Source organism: Fundulus heteroclitus, unplaced genomic scaffold (genome assembly GCF_011125445.2).
Source record: "Fundulus heteroclitus isolate FHET01 unplaced genomic scaffold, MU-UCD_Fhet_4.1 scaffold_121, whole genome shotgun sequence".
In the NCBI taxonomy this organism is placed as follows: Eukaryota; Metazoa; Chordata; class Actinopteri; order Cyprinodontiformes; family Fundulidae; genus Fundulus; species Fundulus heteroclitus.
The window spans coordinates 184,592-207,572 of NW_023396533.1; the positions used below are offsets into that span (position 1 = coordinate 184,592).

General features: G+C 40.7%; 1 protein-coding gene and 1 long non-coding RNA gene across 3 annotated transcripts in view; both read left to right on the top strand.

Annotated features, from left to right (window-relative positions):
- Positions 1-22,981, top strand: part of LOC105920858 (cell migration inducing hyaluronidase 1) — a 470,202-nt gene that overhangs the window by 45,868 nt on the left and 401,353 nt on the right. The gene's annotated exons all lie outside the window — the stretch shown is intronic.
- LOC118558299 lies at positions 5,498-7,451 on the top strand. The gene is made up of 2 exons (XR_004928287.1): positions 5,498-7,297; positions 7,367-7,451. It is a non-coding gene; the product is annotated as an uncharacterized LOC118558299 (long non-coding RNA).

Consider the following 22,981-nt stretch of genomic DNA (forward strand, 5'->3'; position numbering starts at 1 on the left):
TTTTTATTTGTGAGCAAAAATGTCCTGTCTTCTTACACATTATAAAGATGTACCATTCTCGCACAAATAATAATTTCAGTCTTAGTGGTCGTAGAACAAAGTTACCCCTTTTTTAAATTTAGGCAAATAGTTTCTGTTATGAATTGTTCCTTTAAACCTCCACAGTTATTTCACCAAAGGCAAGGCAAGGTAAGGCACTTTTCAGTGACAAGACGATTTAAAGAAAAACATTACTGACATAGGAGAATCAAAGGAATAAGCAAAGTAAATTCTTGATTGTCATGTTTTTTAAGGCTTTTGCCCACATGCAAAGCACACTCAGGAGAACGTTGGCAGATTTTAGTGTTTTTATCGAAGGAAAGGGGAAAGTGTTAAGAGTCAAATAAAAAACAGAACAGAGGGGAACCAAAAGCCTAGGAGAAACACTGGGGGACCAAATAAACTAGAGAAAACGGGTAACCAAAAGGTCAAGAACACGGAGGACCAAAGGCTAGAGAACACGGGGAACCTAAGACTAGAGAACACAGGGGACCTAAGGCTAGAGAATACAATGAACCAAGGGGCTAGAGAACACTGGGGAACCAAGGGGCCAAAAAACACGGAGGAACCAAAGAGGCTAGAAAACATGGAGGAACCAAAGGGGCTAGAGAACACTAGGGAACCAAGGGGCTAAAGAACACTGGGAAACCAGGGGTCAAAATGAACTGAGGAACCAAAGAGGCTAGAAAGCTCTGGGGAACCGAAAGTCCAGAGAATTCTGGGGAACAGGCGAAAGGAAACACCAGGGAGACAGGACAGGCGTGCACCAACGCCAGGGGGAAGGAACGGGCGTACGTAAACGCCAAAGGGAAGGAACGGGCGTATGGAAACGCCAAAAGGAAGGAACGGGCATACGGAAACGCCAACGGGAAGGAACGGGCGCACCACAGCACCAAAAGGGAAGGAACGGGTGCACGACAGCGCCAAAGGGAAGGAACGGGCGCATGGAAACGCCAAAGGGAAGCAACGGGCGTACGGAAACGCCAAAGGGAAGCAACGGGCGTACGGAAACGCCAAAGGGAAGCAACGGGCGTACGGAAACGCCAAAGGGAAACAACGGGCGTACGGAAACGCCAAAGGGAAGCAACGGGTTCACGACAGCGCCAAAGGGAAGGAACGGGCGCACCACAGCGCCAAAGGGAAGGAACGGGCGCACCACAGCGCCAAAGGGAAGGAACGGGCGCACGACAGCGCCAAAAGGGAACCAACGGGCGTACGGAAACGCCAAAGGGAAGCAACGCGCGTACGGAAACGCCAAAGGGAAGCAACGAGCGTACGGAAACGCCAAAGGGAAGGAACGAGCGTACGGAAACGCCAAAGGGAAGGAACGGGCGCACGGCAGCGCCAAAGGGAAGGAACGGGCGCACGACAGCACCAAAGGTAAAGAACGGGCACACGACAGCACCAGAGGGGAAGAACGAGCACACGACAGCGCCAAAGGGGAAGAAACGGGCGCACCACAGCGCCAAAGGAAGGAACGGGCGCACCACAGCGCCAAAGGGAAGGAACGGGCGCACCACAGCGCCAAAGGGAAGGAAAGGCCGCACCACAGCGCCAAAGGGAAGGAACGGGCGTACGGAAACGCCAAAGGGAAGCAACGGGCGTACGGAAACGCCAAAGGGAAGCAACGGGCGTACGGAAACGCCAAAGGGAAGCAACGGGCGCACGACAGCGCCAAAGGGAAGCAACGGGCGCACGACAGCGCCAAAAGGGAACCAACGGGCGCACGGAAACGCCAAAGGGAAGCAACGGCCGTACGGAAACGCCAAAGGGAAGCAACGGGCGTACGGCAGCGCCAAAGGGAAGCAACGGGCGCACGGCAGCGCCAAAGGGAAGGAACGGGCGCACGGCAGCGCCAAAGGGAAGGAACGGGCGCACGGCAGCGCCAGAGGGAAGAACAGGCGTACGACAACACCAGAGGGAAGAACAGTTGTACGACAATGCCAGAGCTCAACAACACACGCTGGAACATGACTGGCGTACAGAAATGCTTGGGGAAACCCGCCGGGGCGTGAAGGAAACGCCGGGGCGTGAGGGAAATCCCGGGGCGCGAGGGAAACGCCGGGGCGTGAGGGAAACGCCAGGGAACAAGAACAGAGGGTGTACTAGCAGGCCGGGGAACCGAGAACAGAGGGCGTCTAAACACGCCGGGGAACTGAGAACAGAGGGCGTCTAAACACGCCGGGGAACCGAGAACAGAGGGCGTCTAAACACGCCGGGGAACCGAGAACAGAGAGCGTCTAAACACGGTGGGGAACCGAGAACAGAGGGCGTCTAAACACACTGGGGAACCGAGAACAGAGGGCATCTAAACACGCCGAGAAACAAGGGTTCATAATGTTATGATATTTTTCTAGGATGAACCCGGACACAGCACGCACACACAGAGCTAGTTCTTAGGAGTGAGTTTATTGAATAGTGTGGAAGAGGTCTTACAACAGACGGAGGTGTAGGGTGCAGAAGCTGGCCGGCAGGAGGTGTGTTGAGAGACTGACCGGGAGGAACTCTGGAGCCGAAGACTTGAGACCAGGACAGAGCATCTGAGCCGAGGACTTGAGACCAGAACATCAGAGCCGAGGACTTCAAACCAGAACGGCTCACCAGGCGTTGAGAACAGGAGTTGGAACTTGAGAGCAGAACGGAACCCAGGAGTCGTGAACAGGAGTTGAGAACTTGAGTTGAAACAGAGCTGAGCTGGGTCTTAGGCAGTGACTTGAACAAAAACAAAGCTGAAGTAAAGACTTCTGGCTGACTGGAAAAAAAATAAAGTTGGAGAAAAGACTTCTGGCTGACTGGAACAAAAACAAAGTTGGAGAAAAGACCTCTGGCAGAAACCGAGCAGGAGTGAGCACTATGGACCGGCAACGAGAACACAACTGAGGTGAGTTTATAAAGGGAGCCTGACAGGTGACGGGAATAAAGATTAATTAGTGTCCAGACAAGTGTGACTAATAGCTGAGCGAGGGAGAGCTGAGTGAACTGCAAAATAACAAGAAAGAAGCCAGACAAAACTTAAACCATGACAGAAAGGGACAACGGGAGTTGTCGGTAACGTCTGCGGGCTCCCGCAGACACGAACAGGAGGCAGGGAAACGAAGGTAACTGTGGAAGAGAGGGAGAGATCAGTCGTGGGAAAAACCAGTGAGAATATTTCCGCGTGCTGCAATGCTTACCACTAATCAAAGAGTGAGATGCTGGGGGAGTGGCTGAGAGAGGATCCAGCACAGAATGAGCAGCCCGAGATGGAGTGACAGCGGGCCGGTGGTAGAGAGGCTGACCAGTGGAGGGAGGATGAGATCCGTTGGAGCGGCTTGGGAAGACGGAGCAATCTGCTGTCGCTCAGAATTAGATGTGTGAGAGAGTGAAAAAAACGAACAATAAAACTTATGACTTTATTGAAATGCAAAATTTTTATTAATTTATATGTATATGCCTAATACCATGTCGATCTTTGTTTAAGAGGTATCGGCATGGTATTTATTTACAAATTTATTTACACATTGTGTAAACATCAGGGCGTCATGATTAGTCATTTAGCCATCATAGTCTAGAGTTTAACATTTGGCACTAGGATGTTTTCATTCCAATTCTCAAAAGTGCTTGAAAAATAACACAATAAAAATATTTTTTGTACAAGAATGTATTTTATTAGTGTCATTTATTGCAAAATTGCATATTAAAATGCCCAAACAGGCTATTACACTTTCAGAAATAAAAAGATAAAACATGCAATTAATTTGCAATTAATCTCGAGTTAACTATCGACATCATGTGATTAATCAATTCAAATTCAAATTTTAATCGTTTGATAGCCCTAATATAAACACATGTCTTGTGTCCTTCACATTTGTTAATTAAATTTTTTGTTGTCTGTTTTTAAAGAGTATTAATACGTTTTCTGCTCGAAGCGATTGAAGTAAACTAATACCCACTCCCGAGTCCAAACAGTACAGTAGATGGCGCAAGTTTAAAAACAATAGTCTAACCTACTGGATCTAGCTAGCTACCTGAAAGAGCAGCTGCTAGCTAACCAAGTGATGAGTGAGAACGTGTGGCAGCATGAACGTCAACAAAGTATTTTGTCATATTTCGGCACGAAAAATCAACAGAAAAGGTCAAGAGTAGATGACGGGACAAGCAGCCATGGTAATGTTACAGGACGAACTTTGGTGGATGATGAAGATTTGCAGGCAGCGTCACAAGACAAGAAGTAGCAGCAGCAGCCCATTTCTCCACCCTCCCGCCCAGGACAGGTTGCATGCTGTCTCAGCATGCAGGCCACATAACCTTGTTGTTATGTTCATTTATAAAACACTTGAAATGATCCCCCCCTCTGTTTTTTTTTTTGCAAATCTCACACTATATATCTATATCTATATCTATCTATCTATCTATCTATCTATCTATCTATATATATATATATATATATATATATATATATATATATATATATATATATATAAATATTTCAGCACATGACTTCCTCAGTACTTCATAATTTTAGTACATAACATAAAAGTATATGGCATTTGACATTTTAAAAGTCTTAAGGCCTCCATGAACATGGGAAAATCCTCGGTATTCGATGCGCACATATTCCCTAGTTACTGGGGGGGAAATAGGGAGTACCAATAAGGCGCCTCGTGGCTTCAAAGCGACTCATTCTAACAGCGCACTATTAGCAATCCAGTGTATAATAGAGATCAGTGGGCGTTGATCTCTATTATACACTGGCTGGTTGAGAAATTAACTTTCTCAACCAGCCAGGCATATTTTTTACTGGCCAAAATATTAATCCTCACCAGACCTCTCAATTTTTACCAAAAATTAAGAGTGATATTATGTTAATTTAGTTGGGGGGGGGGGGCTTGGTTGGGGGCGTGGCTGACTGGACCCTGGAAGAGAAATCTTTGTTTCCTACCTTTGATAGGAAAATATTAAGTTTATTATAAAAGGCACAATATGAATTATCAGATTCACATCCAGGCAATAATTAAACACTACAGATTATCATTATTCTATCCATATTGGTCTCATTAGTGAATGAGGCAGAGTTTCATCAAGTCTATACCGTCCAACATTTTTCCCTCAGCTGCCACACTTAAAGCACGCATGGGTTTGCGCTGCGTCTTTACGCTGATCCAGCTGCTGGATAAACAGTGGGGAAAATGGATAAATAAAGACTGTAAAGGGGTCCTTTGGAGGGGAGAGAAGGAAAAATGGGTCTGAGCTAAAGCCCCTGATGTTACAAGTTCCTTAAAATGACCCTTGATCCAGCGTGATCCAGCGTGCAGCCATGACTGGTTCTGAATAAAGGCTTCATCTGGGAGCCGCTCTCCCCCCTTGCCTCCTGCTCCGCAGAAGGCGGAGTTTAGACTGAGCTCTGGATGGACAGAGCTGTGAACGGGTCATCCGCAGCCCAGATGGGTTTCGTAATTTATTTGGTACAAACATTTACTCGCCATGTGGCAGCTAGCCCTCTGAAATTCACTCGCCAAACAGGAAATTTACTCGCATTTGGCGACTGCAGAGAGTTAATTTCGGACCATGCATACAAGGTTAACACTCTAACGGTGTCCAGCTGGCAGCCTGCTGCTTAAATACTCCACCGCCACGCCGTGAAACAAGGATCAGCTGAGGGGCCACGCCCCCCTGTCAAACTGCCGCTACCTATGGAGAGGAAAGGCAGGGCCGGGAGCAGCCTGACAGGTGCTGCTCAGGCTGGATCCTAACCTTGATTAGACTTCTTTCATACATTAAATTCAAAGCTTAATTGTTTATATTCATAAAGCTAAAGCTTGAGGTCTCTAATCTCACTGTACTGACACTACAGCTAAGCTAAGTAAAGCTAAAGCTTGAGGTCTCTGATCTGACTGACATTTCTGACGCAACAGCTAAAACAGAAAGCGGCATAGTAAGGGACGGAAGCACAGTAGAGGTGGTTTGTGTGTGTTTGTCTGAACTGTCCCAGATAGCACTTGCATAGTTCAGGCAGCTTGGACAGGGGCTGAAACATTTGCCGACGTTTTCACAATTTCTTAATACTCCAGGTAACTGCCAGCTCCAAAAAGCAGAAATCTTGTTATCATAGATCCAGTTTTGAAAACATTTTCAACATCCTCAGCTGACAAAATGGACAGACACATGATCCTCCTACCACTGTGTCCTGGCGGGTACTGGGGCTCTCCTATGACCAACATTCTTTCCATCATTAACCGTTTTTCTAAGACGTGTCACCTTGTCCCTCTCAGAAAGTTACCTGCAGCATTGCAGACAGCCCAGCACCTGGTTAAGTACATTTTCCGACTCATTGGTATCCCCCAGGAGATCCTATCTGATTGCTGTCCTCAATTCATATCTCAGCCCTCAATGCCAAAGTTTCACTAATTTCTGGTTATCATCCTTTAGAAGTCAGATCAAACACATGAACCAGGAAATGGAATCCACTCTCAGGTGTTTAACCTGCACATACCCATCCGACTGGTGCAATGTCTTCCCTGGGTTGAGTAGGCCCATAATTCCCTTGTTTCCTCAGCCACTGGTTTGTCTACCTTCATGGTCTCTCTGGGCTATCAACTTCCACTATTCACGAGGAGAAGTATATCTCTGTCACTTCAGTCCATCATCTTATGCGCTGCTGTAAGAACATCTGGTCCAAGATCATCTCTGCACTTCATAGCACAGCTGATCAAAACCACAAGTATGCTGACAAGAAATGCACTCCACAGTACTGCCCTGGACAAAAGGTCTTGATCATTCAATCAATCATTCATTCAATCAATCAGCTTTATTTCTAGAGCACATTTTCAAACCCACATGGATGACAAGTGCTAAAAACAAGAAAATATTAAAAAACAAGTTAAAAATATGCAAAACACACACACACATCAAAAGCTAAAAATCAGGTTCACAGTAAGAGTATTGTAATGGATGGTGAGCTATTTAAAATAAATTGCCTAATTAATATTTTTGTAGACTATCAAGTAAATTATTCAAAGTGAATTTTATGAATTAAGAATGTTGCATATTGTTTTGGATGTTTGTCTGTTTTGATTAGCATTGTGGTGGTTTATGTTTTGTTTAATGTTGTTTGCAATTTGTAATGTTTTTGAGTGTTTTGTGTGTACCTCACGGGCTGCTGTAGATAATGAGGGCGGGCTCTATAAAAGCTGATACAATCATTGTGCCAATGAACGGCTTGAACTGTCAAATGTGTAACCAAGAAATCAACATGGTATTCCCCAGTGAAAGCAGCGAGGTACGTTTTTGTTTGTTTGTATTTTGTTGTTTGGTAAGTTTTGTATTCTAATATTTGTATATGTTTTAGTTTTCACAGTGACTTTGGTGACTGAGAGACTGTGTACCTTTGGTGACTGTGATGGATCTTCATCAAAGAAAATAAAACGCTAAAAGCAATTGAATGTAAGATGCATGAGTGTTTTAAAACTCGTGCTGAATAGCTTCAGAACCAGAATATAAAATAGTATTCTCTGGACGTTTAGAAAATATTTAAGTAATTTAGGTATTTTATGAACTCTATTACCTGTTTTTCCTTACAATTCCATTTAATTCTTTTTGTATTCCTGGATTTTTTTCCTTTAAGATTTGCTTTTAATGTAAACCTAATTTATGCCCCTTATCCAGTAGTACCAACACTGAGTGACTTGGTTCAGTTCACTTCGGGTAATTTTCTACCACAACTGAATGGGAGAAAGAGGAAAAGCGGTGACAAAACAAAATTTAGCATGGACGCATGGCTAAGAAGCAATCTGACCCAATCTGTATAATATGATTGAACTTGACTTTGTTAAGTGCCTTGAGATGACATGTTTCATGAATTGGCGCTATATAAATAAAATTTTATTGAAATTGAATTGAATCTGCTCAGTATATATTTTTTGTCTGACAGAGTAGGTCAACAGGCACAAATAAGAAGCTGACAGGGAAGAGAAAGACTGGAGAGAGCCGAGAGAGAGTTAGAGCAGATGAAAACAGAGATAAGGCTTCTGGAAGCCATGGATCGAAGACGAAAGTATTAACTCCCCCTGACATTTACTGGGTAAGTTAATGCTTATTCTAGCTTGTTATGTTGTTCTGTATATACACGGTACAATGCGCTGGAATATCATCTCATATTATATTGTCATATTCTGTGTTTTGTTTTTGTTTTATGTTTGATTAGTCAGTTTACTTCCCTGCATGTCTTAGATTCTATTTCTGTCTTGAGTTCTGTCTTGTTTTGTTTCTGTGTTAGCTTTTTTATTGTTTTCCTTGGCATATTATTGGTTTTAGTTTTTGTGGTAGTGGGTTCTGGATTGGTTTAGTTTAGTTCTTGTTTCCCCTCCACTTATCCTGTCAGCCTTTCTGTCAGTCACTTCACTTCCCCTGATTCTTCTTCTTCAATTTTATTGGCGGTTGGCAAAACAAAACCGTTTAGGTGAGCATTACCGCCACCAACTGGTATGGAGTATGGACCGCATGACAAAAAAAAAAAAACTAAATCCTATTATACAACCTACTCTGTTTCAAAAACTCAAATATGAGCTGGTGTTCTCTGCTTCCTGATTCCTTTTGCAATAAATCAACAATATCAAGTTTAATTTTCAATGTTACTAAGTTTACTTTTCAACCTGTTTCTCTGGATCCAGTATTTATTACAATTCAAAATGACATGTTCCACAGTCTCATCTTCCCCACAGTCACAATTCCCTGTCTGATGTTTACCTATCAAAAATAATGATCTATTCAATCCAGTGTGTCCCATTCTAAGCAGTGAAATAATTATCTCTTCTCTCCTGTTCCTTTCTGTTATTCTCATTTGTCCAATTCACTTTTGTATTTTATAAAGCCACATTCCTTTCTTTTCTTCATCCCATAACTTTTGCCACCTATCTTTGGCTTTTTGTTTAATTATACCCTTTATTTCTGTTATACCAAAACTAACATTAATATCTACCATTACCTTATTTGTACTCTCCTTAGCCATCCTTTCTGCCATTTCATTTCCTTTAATCTCATTATGTGCCGGAACCCAAACAAAATGTACTACTAGCCCCATCACATTTATTCTGTAAAGCGTTTGTTGTATTTCAATTAATATATCTGGTCTACTGTCTGACTGATTATTTTGCAAACTGACAAATGATGAACTAGAATCTGAGCAAATAATAGATTTTAATGGTCTTACCTCTTCTACCCATTGAACTGCTAAAAGCAAAGCTTGCAATTCTCCTGTATATACTGACACTCCATCACTAATCAGCACTGCCTTCCATGCAAATGCATGGAGGCACCTATTACTATTCACCTCTAAACGGACTATTTATTAGGCGCCTGCCTTGCATGTGCAATGAGGAGGCAGTGCTGTGCTTAGCACAGCACTGCCTCCTCATTGCAAATGCATGGGCAGGGCCTATTACTATTCACCTCTAAACAACTTCTTTATTACTGTGAATGCAGTAGGCATTCACATTTCTTGAGATCCTGTTTCTCTTTATTACTGTGAATGCAGTAGGCATTCACAGTTCTTGAGATCCTGTTTCTCTTTATTACTGTGAATGCAGTAGGCATTCACAGTTCTTGAGATCCTGTTTCTCTTTATTACTGTGAATGCAGTAGGCATTCACAGTTCTTGAGATCCTGTTTCTCTTTATTCTTTATTATTACTGTGAATGCAGTAGGCATTCACAGTTCTTGAGATCCTGTTTCTCTTTATTACTGTGAATGCAGTAGGCATTCACAGTTCTTGAGATCCTGTTTCTCTTTATTCTTTCTTCTTCTTCTTCTTCTTCTTAGTGTTTATTCTTCCTAATGCGTTTTTACTGTTTAAAGTTTGATTCGCTTCTCCTCCTACAATTTTTCTCCGATTTCAACCATTCAACTTTTAAACTATTCAGCTTCTTCTGGAATCGATGGCTATATCTTTTTGTACTTTTAACTCTTCAACTTTTTAAAATATTCAGCTTTTTCTGCAAATTTTCAGCTTTTTTTCTCCCATAGGAAATGAATGTAATTCACTATAATTCCGCTCATTTCAGCTGCTTTTTGACAGCTTACTGCTTCAGCCTACTTTCAGCTAGAAACGCCATTCAACTTTTAAAATGTAGTGATATCTTTCAGCTATTATGGTCTATTTCAGCTTTTTCATATCTTTTACCATTTTCATATAGTACCTCCTTAAAATAATTTTGGCTTTTCAAGAAATTCAGCAAATAACATGCGTTGCTATGGTCGTCAAGGAGGCAGTTATAGAGTGCGCACTCTAGAAATTCAACAAATTCTTCTTCTCCGAACAACTTCTTCTCACTCGCTCAATTTTCAACCTATCCACATGAATTATACATCAAAACGTAGGAATTTTTGTCTGGATTCAGGAAATGTAACCTTCATTGGTGTAGCATTTATAGATTTTTCGCAAATCACCTCAGAGCGACACAAACCCGAAACCTCCCCCATTCATTTCCTATGGAGCGGTTTTGAAAAATGACGTCTGAAAATCCAAAACATCACACGTTTTCGCATCGTCGCTACTCCTAAACTGTTTGATGTACAGGCATGAGACTTTCACATATGAATGTCCCAACCCTTCTGGCACTCACAAAAAAGGAATTTTGTGGATAACTGTTACGGTTTTTCCGCAGGAACAATTTGTTCGGGAGTAGCGAATTTGCAAAATCCTGAAGACGCTTTGGACCTCCATCACCCCAAATGATCCACTTTTTTACATCGTCGCTGTGCCTACACCGATCTTTGTACAAACATAAAAATGAGCAACATAGTCCTCAAATGCCTGCTGATACTCACAGTGAAATAATTGTTTTGATATCTCTTATACTTTTTCAGCTAGAGCGATTTCTTCGGGACTGTTTTTAGAGGATTTTGCAAATTCCTTAAAAAAACCCTTTAGATCATAATGTTTTAAGCCTTTATTAACGTATTTCCAGCAAAAAACGATAGCTTTTCTTCTTCCCCTATCCGTTACGAACTAAACGCAGAAAAAATTACGTCTCTACCATTTAGGGATCAGGAGATATGAAGCGTTGTTCGGGGCAAAGTTCTCCATTATAATCCAATGGGACTTATTGTGAGCAAAGTCTCTGCACTTCGGTAGACTGGCAGCTGTAGGTGTGTCAGTGAGTTACCATGACGACGGAACTCTGAGGGCCAGAGGGAGAGGATCAATTGAGATACAATGGCAACTTTCGACGCTCACCGCAGTTGCTGTGAATAACGTAGGAATCTGAAATTCGCACAGTCACTTCCTCTTGACATTTTAAAATTTTCAAGTGACTTTCAGCTATGTGTCATTTTTCTATCCCATTTTGGATTTGACATGCTTTCTTATTGGGCCTTTGCTTCCAACAGGACCTGGCATGATGCCCAGACACGACCCAATTGGCCAATACAGCACCACCCACCTGTGGGAAATGGCGCTACTAACCATTTTGGTCAAATATTGAGTTCTGGGCCCAGATGTGGTGAGGCTGAGTTGCTAAAAGAGGCCAATCTGACCCATGAACTTTGGTGACGTTTGGCGACATTAAGTATTGGCACCCCTATTTGAGGCACTTCCCAGTACAGGATTTGGACCAAACTGACAGAGTACAATCACCCGGTGATCCTGAGCACAACCATGTTAGCGGCTAATGGTAAGCATGTTGCTAATTGGAAGTAGCTCTAGGAAGCTCGGACAAACCTGTGCTTTACAGAGTCTGTACCTCCTTTATACAGAATGCTCCACAATAGGTTTGGGCCTCGTCACATAAAGCATCTCCAAGTTAGGAGGTGTCAAACATCCAATGCTTTTCAATGGGGGCGAAACACCTTATACTCCCTAGAAATGCAGGCCCACATATGGCTACAGTATATTCAAGTTTGAAATTCTACTTCTGCTTTGTTAAACGATTCAGTGTTTAGAATGAGTTAAGAAATGTTTGGTGCAATTCCCTCAGTTTTTTCTTCTTTTAATCATTCAGCTATTGTTCTTTCATGTTCAAATTCTTCAACTTTTTCAAATTCTTCAACTTTTTCAAATTCTTCAACTTTTTCAACTTCTTCAACTTTTCAAATTCTTCAATGCTTTTCAGAATTTTTTTCTCTTCTTCAAAGATCTTCTGCATCTTTTGCTCAATCATTCAGCTATCTGCATTCACAGTGCATTTTCGGAGGAAATGCAAATTTTTCTAGTTACTGTGAATGCAGTAGGCATTCACAGTTCTTGAGATCCTGTTTCTCTTTATTCTTTATTCTTCTTCTTAGTGTTTATTCTTCCTAATGCGTTTTTACTGTTTAAAGTTTGATTCGCTTCTCCTCCTACAATTTTTCTCCGATTTCAACCATTCAACTTTTAAACTATTCAGCTTCTTCTGGAATGGATGGCTATGTCTTTTTGTACTTTTAACTCTTCAACTTTTTAAAATATTCAGCTTTTTCTGCAAATTTTCAGCTTTTTTTCTCCCATAGGAAATGAATGTAATTCACTAAAATTCCGCTCATTTCAGCTGCTTTTTGACAGCTTACTGCTTCAGCCTACTTTCAGCTAGAAACGCCATTCAACTTTTAAAATGTAGTGATATCTTTCAGCTATTATGGTCTATTTCAGCTTTTTCATATCTTTTACCATTTTCATATAGTACCTCCTTAAAATAATTTTGGCTTTTCAAGAAATTCAGCAAATAACATGCGTTGCTATGGTCGTCAAGGAGGCAGTTATAGAGTGCGCACTCTAGAAATTCAATAAATTCTTCATCTCCGAACAACTTCTTCTCACTCGCTCAATTTTCAACCTATCCACATAAATTATACATCAAAACGTAGGAATTTTTGTCTGGAATCAGGAAATGTAACCCTCATTGGTGTAGCATTTATAGATTTTTCGCAAATCACCTCAGAGCGACACAAACCCAAAACCTCCCCCATTCATTTCCTATGGAGCGGTTTTGAAAAATGACGTCTGAAAATCCAAAACATCACACGTTTTCACATCGTCGCTACTCCTAAACCGTTTGATGTACAGGCATGACACTTTCACATATGAATGTCCCAACCCTTCTGGCACTCACAAAAAAGGAATTTTGTGGATAACTGTTACGGTTTTTCCGCAGGAACAATTTGTTCGGGAGTAGCGAATGTGCAAAATCCTGAAAATGCTTTAGAGCTGCATTGTTCCACATGATCCACTTTTTTACATCGTCGCTGTGCCTACACCGACTTTTGTACAAACATAAAAATGAGCAACATAGTACTCAAAAGCCTGCTGATACTCACAGTGAAAGAATTAATTTGATATCTCTTATACTTTTTCAGCTAGAGCGATTTGTTCGGGACCGTTTTTAGAGGATTTTGGAAATTTCTTAAAAATGTCCTTTAGATCATAATTTTTTACGCCTTTATTAAAATATTTCCAGCAAAAACCGATAGCAAGTCTTCTTCCCCTATCCGTTAAGAAATAAACGCAGAAAAAGATTACGTCTCTACCATTAACGGATCAGGAGATATGGAGCGTTGTGCGAGGCAAAGTTCTCCATTATAACCCAATGGGACATATTGTGAGCAAAGTCTCTGCACTTTGGTAGACTGGCCGCTGCAGGTGTGTGAGTGAGTTACCATGACGATGGAACTCTGAGGGCCAGAGGGAGAGGATCAATTGAGATAGAATGGCAACTTTCGACGCTCACCGCAGTTGCTGTGATTAATGTAGGAATCTGAAATTCGCATAGTCACTTCCTCTTGACATTTTAAAATTTTCAAGTGACTTTCAGCTATGTGTAATTTTTCTGTCCCATTTTGGATTTCACATGCTTTCCTATTGGGCCTTTGCTTCCAACAGGACCTGGCATGATGCCCAGACACGACCCAATTGGCCAATACAGCACCACCCACCTGTGGGAAATGGCGCTACTGACCATTTTGGTCAAATATTGAGTTCTGGGCCCAGATGTGGTGAGGCTGAGTTGCTAAAGGAGGACAATCTGACCCATGATCTTTGGTGACGTTTGGCGACATTAAGTATTGGCACCCCTATTTGAGGCACTTCCCAGTACAGGATTTGGACCAAACTGACAGAGTACAATCACCCTGTGATCCTGAGCACAACCATGTTAGCGGCTAATGGTTAGCATGTTGCTAATTGGAAGTAGCTCTAGGAAGCTCGGACAAACTTCTGCTTTACAGAGTCTGTACCTCCTTTATACAGAATGCTCCACAATAAGTTTGGGCCTCGTCACGTAAAGCATCTCCAAGTTAGGAGGTGTCAAACATCCAATGCTTTTCAATGGGGGCGAAACCCCTTATACTCCCTAGAAATGCAGGCCCACATATGGCAACAGTATATTCAAGTTTGAAATTCTACTTATGCTTTGTTAAACGATTCAGTGTTTAGAATGAGCTAGGAAATGTTTGGTGCCTTTCCCTCAGTTTTTTCTTCTTCTAATAATTCAGCTATTGTTATTTCATGTTCAAATTCTTCAACTTTTTCAAATTCTTCAACTTCTAACACTTTTTCAACTTCTTCAATGCTTTTCAGCTATTTTTTCTCTTCTTCAAAGATCTTCTGCATCTTTTGCTCAATCATTCAGCAATCTGCATTCACAGTGCATTTTCGCAGGAAATGCAAATTTTTCTAGTTATTATTATTATTCCTGTTTATTCTTCCAAATGCGTTTTTACTGTTTAAACTTTGCTTCGCTTCTCCTCCTACAATTTTTCTCCGATTTCAACCATTCAACTTTTAAACTATTCAGCTTCTTCTGGAATGGATGGCTATGTCTTTTTGTACTTTTAACTCTTCAACTTTTTAAAATATTCAGCTTTTTCTGCAAATTTTCAGCTTTTTTTCTCCCATAGGAAATGAATGTAATTCACTAAAATTCCGCTCATTTCAGCTGCTTTTTGACAGCTTACTGCTTCAGCCTACTTTCAGCTAGAAACGCCATTCAACTTTTAAAATGTAGTGATATCTTTCAGCTATTATGGTCTATTTCAGCTTTTTCATATCTTTTACCATTTTCATATAGTACCTCCTTAAAATCATTTTAGCTTTTCAAGAAATTCAGCAAATAACATGCGTTGCTATGGTCGTCAAGGAGGCAGTTATAGAGTGCGCACTCTAGAAATTCAACTAATTCTTCTACTCTGAACAACTTCTTCTCACTCGCTCAATTTTCAACCTATCCACATAAATTATACATCAAAACGTAGGAATTTTTGTCTGGATTCAGGAAAGGTAACCGTGATTGGTGTAGCATTTATAGATTTTTCGCAAATCACCTCAGAGCGACACAAACCCAAAACCTCCCCCATTAATTTCCTATGGAGCGGTTTTGAAAAATGACGTCTGAAAATCCAAAACATCACACGTTTTCGCATCGTCGCTACTCCTAAACCGTTTGATGTACAGGCATGAGACTTTCACATATGAATGTCCCAACCCTTCTGGCACTCACAAAAAAGGAATTTTGTGGATAACTGTTACGGTTTTTCCGCAGGAACAATTTGTTCGGGAGTAGCGAATGTGCAAAATCCTGAAAATGCTTTAGAGCTGCATTGTTCTACATGATCCACTTTTTTACATCGTCGCTGTGCCTACACCGATTTTTGTACAAACATAAAAATGAGCAACATATTCCTCAAAAGCCTGCTGATACTCACAGTGAAATAATTGTTTTGATATCTCTTATACTTTTTGAATTACAGCGATTTGTTCGGGACTGTTTTTAGAGGATTTTGCAAATTCCTTAAAAAAACCCTTTAGATAATATTTTTTTACGCCTTTATTAAACTTTTTCCAGCAAAAAACGATAGCTTTTCTTCTTCCCCTATCCGTTACGAACTAAACGCAGAAAAAATTACGTCTCTACCATTTAGGGATCAGGAGATATGAAGCGTTGTTCGGGGCAAAGTTCTCCATTATAATCCAATGGGACTTATTGTGAGCAAAGTCTCTGCACTTCGGCAGACTCGCCAGCTGCAGGTGTGTCAGTGAGTTTCCATGACGACGGAACTCTGAGGGCCAGAGGGAGAGGATCAATTGAGATAGAATGGCAACTTTCGATGCTCACCGCAGTTGCTGTGATTAATGTAGGAATCTGAAATTCGCACAGTCACTTCCTCTTGACATTTTAAAATTTTCACGTGACTTTCAGCTATGTGTCACTTTTCTGTCCCATTTTGGATTTTACATGCTTTCCTATTGGGTCTTTGCTTCCAGCAGGACCTGGCATGATGCCCAGACACTACCCAATTGGCCAATACAGCACCACCCACCTGTGGGAAATGGCGCTACTGACCATTTTGGTCAAATGTTGAGTTCTGGGCCCAGATGTGGTGAGGCTGAGTTGCTAAAGGAGGCCAATCTGACCCATGAACTTTGGTGACGTTTGGCCACATTAAGTATTGGCAACCCTATTTGAGGCACTTCCCAGTACAGGATTTGGACCAAACTGACAGAGTACAATCACCCGGTGATCCTGAGCACAACCATGTTAGCGGCTAATGGTTAGCATGTTGCTAATTGGAAGTAGCTCTAGGAAGCTCTGACAAACTTCTGCTTTACAGAGTCTGTACTTCCTTTATACAGAATGCTCCACAATAAGTTTGGGCCTCGTCACGTAAAGCATCTCCAAGTTAGGAGGTGTCAAACATCCAATGCTTTTCAATGGGGGCGAAACTCCTTATACTCTCTAGAAATGCAGGGCCACATATGGCAACAGTATATTCAAGTTTGAAATTCTACTTATGCTTTGTTAAACGATTCAGTGTTTAGAATGAGTTAGGAAATGTTTGGTGCCTTTCCCTCAGTTTTTTCTTCTTCTAATAATTCAGCTATTGTTCTTTCATGTTCAAATTCTTCAACTCTTTCAACTTCTTCAACTTTTTCAACTTCTTCAATGCTTTTCAGCTATTTTTTCTCTTCTTCAAAGATCTTCTGCATCTTTTGCTTAATCATTCAGCTATCTGCATTCACAGTGCATTTTCGCAGGAAATGCAAATTTTTCTAGTTATTATTATCAAGTGAGAATGCTATACAGCATTCTCACTTATTCTTTTCCTGTTTTTCTTTATCAAGTGAGAATGCTATACAGCATTCTCACTTATTGTTTTCCTGTTTTTCTGTATTTTTATTATTATTATTATTCCGTACGTTTTTCGACTTCTAACTAGTTCCCGCATTTTTCAACCGATTTCAACCATTCTGGTATCAAAACGTTCAGCTCCTTCAGGACATTACTGCTAAGACTTTTTGTAATTATAACCTTTATAATATTTAAAATATTTAACTTTTTGTGCGTTTTTTGCTCTCATTGAAATTGAATGGAGAATCCTTCAAATTCTTCAAATATTTCAGCTTTTTGACATCTTACTGCTTCAGCCTACTTTCAGCTAGAAACGTCATTCAACTTTGAAATGTAGTGATATCTTTTGGCTATTATGGTATGTTTCAGCTTTTTCATATCTTTCACCATTTTCGTATAGTACGTCTTTAAAATAATTTTGGCTTTTCAAGAAATTCAGCAAATAACATGCGTTGCTATGGTCGTCAAGGAGCCTCGTTTAGAGTGCGCACTCTAGAAATTCAACAAATTCTTCTTCTCCGAACAACTTCTTCTCACTCGCTCAATTTTCAACCTATCCACATAAATTATACATCAAAACGTAGGATTTTTTGTCTGGATTCGGAAAATGTAACCATCATTGGTGTGGGATTTATAGATTTTTTCGCAAATCACCTCAGAGCGACACTAACCCGAAACCTTCCCCATTCATTTCCTATGGAGCGGTTTTCAAAAATGACACCTGGAAATCCAAAACATCACATGTATTTACATCGTCACTACTCCTAAACCGTTTTATGTACAGGCACGAGACTTTCACACATTCATGTCCCGACCCTTCTGGCGCTCACAAAAGAGAAATTTTGTCGATAAATGTTACGGTTTTGCCGCAGGAACAATTTGTTCGGGAGTAGCGTTTTGGGAAAATGCTAAAACGGGATCAGACTTCAATCTCCCCAAATGAGGCACTTTTCTACATCGTCGCTACTCCTAAACCGTTTTATGTACAGGCATGAGACTTTCACACATGAATGTCCCGACCCTTCTGGCACTCATAAAAAAGGAATTTTGTGGATAACTGTTACGGTTTTTCCGCAGGAACAATTTGTTCGGGAGTAGCGAATGTGCAAAATCCTTAAAACGCTTTGGAGCTTCATTCTTCTACATCATCCACTTTTTACATCGTCGCTGTGCCTACATCCGATTTTTGTACAAACCTAAAAATGAACTCCATAGTCCTCAAAAGCCTGCTGATACTCAGAGTGAAAGAATTATTTTGATATCTCTTATACTTTTTTCAGCTACAGCGATTTGTTCGGGAACCTTTTTAGAGGATTTCTCAAATTTCATAAAAATCCTCTTTATATCATAATTTTTTACGCCTAAATTAAAATATTTCTAGCAAAAACCGATAGTTTTTCTTGTTCTCCTATCCGTTACGAACTAATCGCTGAAAAAATTATGTCTCTACCATTTACAGAACAGGAGATATGGAGCGTTGTTTGAGGCAAAGTTCTCTATTCTATTTCAATGAGGCAGAGTCTGACAAAGTCTCTGCACTTCGGGAGACTGGCCGCTGCAGCTGTGTCAGTGAGTTACCATGACGACGGAACTCTGAGGGCCAGAGGGAGAATCTCCATTGAGATACAATGGCAACTTTCGACGCCCGCTGCAGCGGCTATGATTAATGTAGGAGCCTGAAATTCGCACAGTCACTTCCTCTTAACATTTTAAAATTTTCAAGTGACTTTCAGCCATAGTGTCAGCTTTCTGTCCCATTTTGGATGTCACATGCTTTCCTATTGGGCCTTTGCTTCCAACAGGACCTGGCATGATGCCCAGACACGACCCAATTGGCCAATACAGCACCAGTCACATGTGGGAAATGGACGCTAACTGACCATTTTGGTCAAATGTTGAGTTCTGGGCCCAGATGTGGTGAGGCTGAGTTTCTAAAGGAGGCCAATCTGACCCATGAACTTTGGTCATGTTTGGTGACATTAAGTATTGGCACCCCTTTTTGAGGCACTTCCCAGTACAGGATTTGGACCAAACTGACAGAGTACAATCACCCGGTGATACTGAACACAACCATGCTAGCGGCTAACGGTTAGCATGTTGCTAACCAGATAGCTTTAGAAAGGTCCTACCAACTTCTGCTTAGCCGGGGTTGTTCTGCCTTTACAGACAAATAGAGGGCTACAGCTGTGAGGGAGTCTCCATGACAACCCTTTTAGCCAGAGGCTTCTAGGAGGTCCATTGACTTAACATGGCACCTTTCGAAGAGCACTGTGGGTGCTGTGAAGAACATAGGAAGCTGAAATTCGCAGTGTTACTCCCCGTTAGTATTTTTGACGGTACCACGAGGCAGGCGCCTTGCTAAATTTCTTCAGAATTTTTTTAGTTGTTCTTAATCTTCAAATTCTTCAATTTTTTTTAAATTTTTCAAATTTTTCAAATTCCTTCAAATTTGTTCAAATTCTCTAAATTTCTTCTAAATTTTTAAATTCTTCAAGTTTGTCAAATTCTTCAAATTTTTCAAATTCCTTAAAATTTTTTGAAAATTTTCAAATATTTCAAATTTCTTCAAATTTTTCAAATTCCTTCAAACTTTTTCAAATTCTCCAAATTTCTTCAAATGTTTCAAATTCTTCAAATTTTTCAAATTCTTCAAATTTCTTCAAATTTTTCAAACTTCAAAATCCTTCAAATTCTTTCAATTCTTCAAACTTTTTCAAATTCTTCAAATCTGATTTCAATGTTTTCTGCATCTTCTGCTCAATCATTCTGCAGATTAGCATTCTCACTGCTGTTTCGCAGGAACAGCCTTTTCTAGTCAAGTGAGAATGCTATACAGCATTCTCACTTATTGTTTTCCTGTTTTTCTTTATTTTTATTATCAAGTGAGAATGCTATACAGCATTCTCACTTATTGTTTTCCTGTTTTTCTTTATTTTTATTATTATTATTATTATTCCGTACGTTTTTCGACTTCCTACTAGTTCTGCATTTTTCAACCGATTTCAACCATTCTGGTATCAAAACGTTCAGCTCCTTCGGACATTACTGCTAAGACTTTTGGTAATTATAACTTTTATATATTTAAAATATTCAACTTTTTGTAACTTTTTTGCTCTCATCTCAAATGAATGGAGAATCCTTCAAATTCTTCAATATTTCAGCTTTTTGACAGCTTACTGCTTCAGCCTACTTTCAGCTAGAAACGCCATTCAACTTTAAAATGTAGTGATATCTTTCAGCTATTATGGTATAGTTCACAGCTTTTTCATATCTTTTTACCATTTTCATATAGTATAACCTCCTTAAAATAATTTTGGCTTTTCAAGAAAATTCAGCAAATAACATGCGTTGCTATGGTTGTCAAGGAGCCTCTGTTAGAGTGCGCACTCTAGAAAGTCAACAAATTCTTCTTCTCCGAACAACTTCTTCTCACTCGCTCAATTTTCAACCTATCCACATAAATTATACATCAAAACGTAGGAATTTTGTCTGGATTCGGAAAATGTAACCCATCATTGTGTGGGAATTTATAGATTTTTCGGCAAATCACCTCAGAGCGACACTAACCCGAAACCTTCCCTATTCATTTCCTATGGAGCGGTTTTCAAAAATGACACCTGGAAATCCAAAACATCACATGTATTTACATCGTCACTACTCCTAAACCGTTTCATGTACAGGCACGAGACTTTTCACACATTCATGTCCCGACCCTTCTGGCGCTCACAAAAGAGAAATTTTGTCGATAAATGTTACGGTTTTGCCGCAGGAACATTTGTTCGGGAGTAGCGTTTTGGGGAAAATGCTAAAACAGGATCAGACTCCAATCTCCCCAAATGAGGGCACTTTTCTACATCGGCGCTACTCCTAAAACCGTTTTTATGTACAGGCAATGAGACTTTCACACATGAATGTCCCGACCCTTCTGGGCACTCATAAAAAAGGAATTTTGTGGATAACTGTTATCGGTTTTTTTCCGCAGGAACAATTTGTTCGGGAGTAGCGAATGTGCAAAAATCCTTAAACAACGCTTTGGAGCTTCATTCTTCCACATCATCCACTTTTTTACAATCGTCGCTGTGCCTACACCGATTTTGTACAAACCTAAAAATGAACTCCATAGTCCCTCAAAAGCCTGCTGATACTCAGAGTGAAAGAATTATTTTGATATCTCTTATACTTTTTCAGCTACAGCGATTTGTTCGGGGACCGTTTGTAGAGGATTTCTCAATTGCATAAAAAATCCTCTTTATATCATAATTTTTTACGCCTAAATTAAAATATTTCTAAGCAAAAACCGATAGTTTTTCTTGTTCTCCTATCCGTTAGGAACGAAACGCTGAAAAAATTATGTCTCTACCATTTACAGAACAGGAGATATGGAGCGATGTTTGAGGGCAAAAGTTCTCCATTCTATTTCAATGAGGCAGAGTCTGACAAAGTCTCTGCACTTCGGGAGACTGGCCGCTGCAGCTGTGTCAGTGAGTTTCCATGACGACGGAACTCTGAGGGCCAGAGGGACACGCTTCCATTCGGATAGAATAGCAACTTTAACATCCACTGCAGTGGCTGTGATTAATGTAGGAGCCTGAAATTCGCACAGGTCACTTCCTCTTAACATTTTAAAATTTTCAAGTGACTTTCAGCCATGTGTCAGTTTTCTGTCCCATTTTGGATGTCACATGCTTTCCTATTGGGCCTTTGCTTCCAACAGGACCTGGCATGATGCCCAGACACGACCCAATTGGCCAATACAAGCACCACCCACATGTGGGAAATGGCGCTACTGACCATTTTGGTCAAATGTTGAGTTCTTGGCCCCAGATGTGGTGAGGCTGCGTTGCTAAAGGAGGCCAATCTGACCCATGAACTTTGGTCACGTTTGGTGCCATTAAGTATGGCACCCCTTTTGAGGCACTTCGTCCCAGTACAGGATTTGGACCCAAACTGACAGAGTACAATCAACCCGGTGATACTGAACACAACCATGCTAGCGCTAACGGTTAGCATGTTGCTAACCAGAAGTAGCTTTAGAAAGGTCCTACCAAACTTCTGCTTAGCCGGGGTTGTCTGCCTTACAGGACAAATAGAGGGCTATAGCTGTGAGGGAGTCTCCATGACAACCCCCTTTTAGCCAGAGGCTTCTAGGAGGTCCATTGACTTAACATGGGCACCTTTCAGGGCACTGTGGGTGCTGTGAGACCGTAGGAAGCTGAAATTCGCAGTGTTGCTCCCCCGTTAGTATTTTGACGTAACCACGAGGCAGGCGCCTTGCTAAAATTTCTTCAGAATTTTTTTTTAGTTGTTTCTTATCTTCAAATTCTTCATTTTTTTAATTTTCAATTTTTTCAAATTCTTCAAATTCTTTTTCAAATTTTGTCAAATCTCTAAATTCGTCTAAATTTTTTGAAATTCTTCAAGTTTGTCAAATTCTTCAAATTTTTCAATGCTTCAAATTTTTCAAATGCTTGCAAATTGTTCAAACTTCAAAATCCTTAAATTCTTCTATTCTTTCAATTCTTCAAACTTTTTCAAATTCTCAAATCTGATTTCAATGGTTTCTGCATCTTCGGCTCAATCAGTCTGCAGTTATGCATTCTCACGTGCTGTTTCGCGAGAGACAGCCTTTTCTAGTTATTATTATTATTATTCCGTACGTTTTCTGACTTCACTAACTACTTCTGCATGTTTCAACCCGCTTTCAACCCTTCTGGTATCAAAACGTTCAGCTCCTTCAGGACCATTACTGCTAATACTTTTGGTAATTGATAACTTTTCTAATAGTTAAAATATTCAACTTTTTGTAACTTTTTTGCTCTCATTCAAATGAATGGAGAAATCTTCAAATTCTTCAAATATTTCAGCTTTTT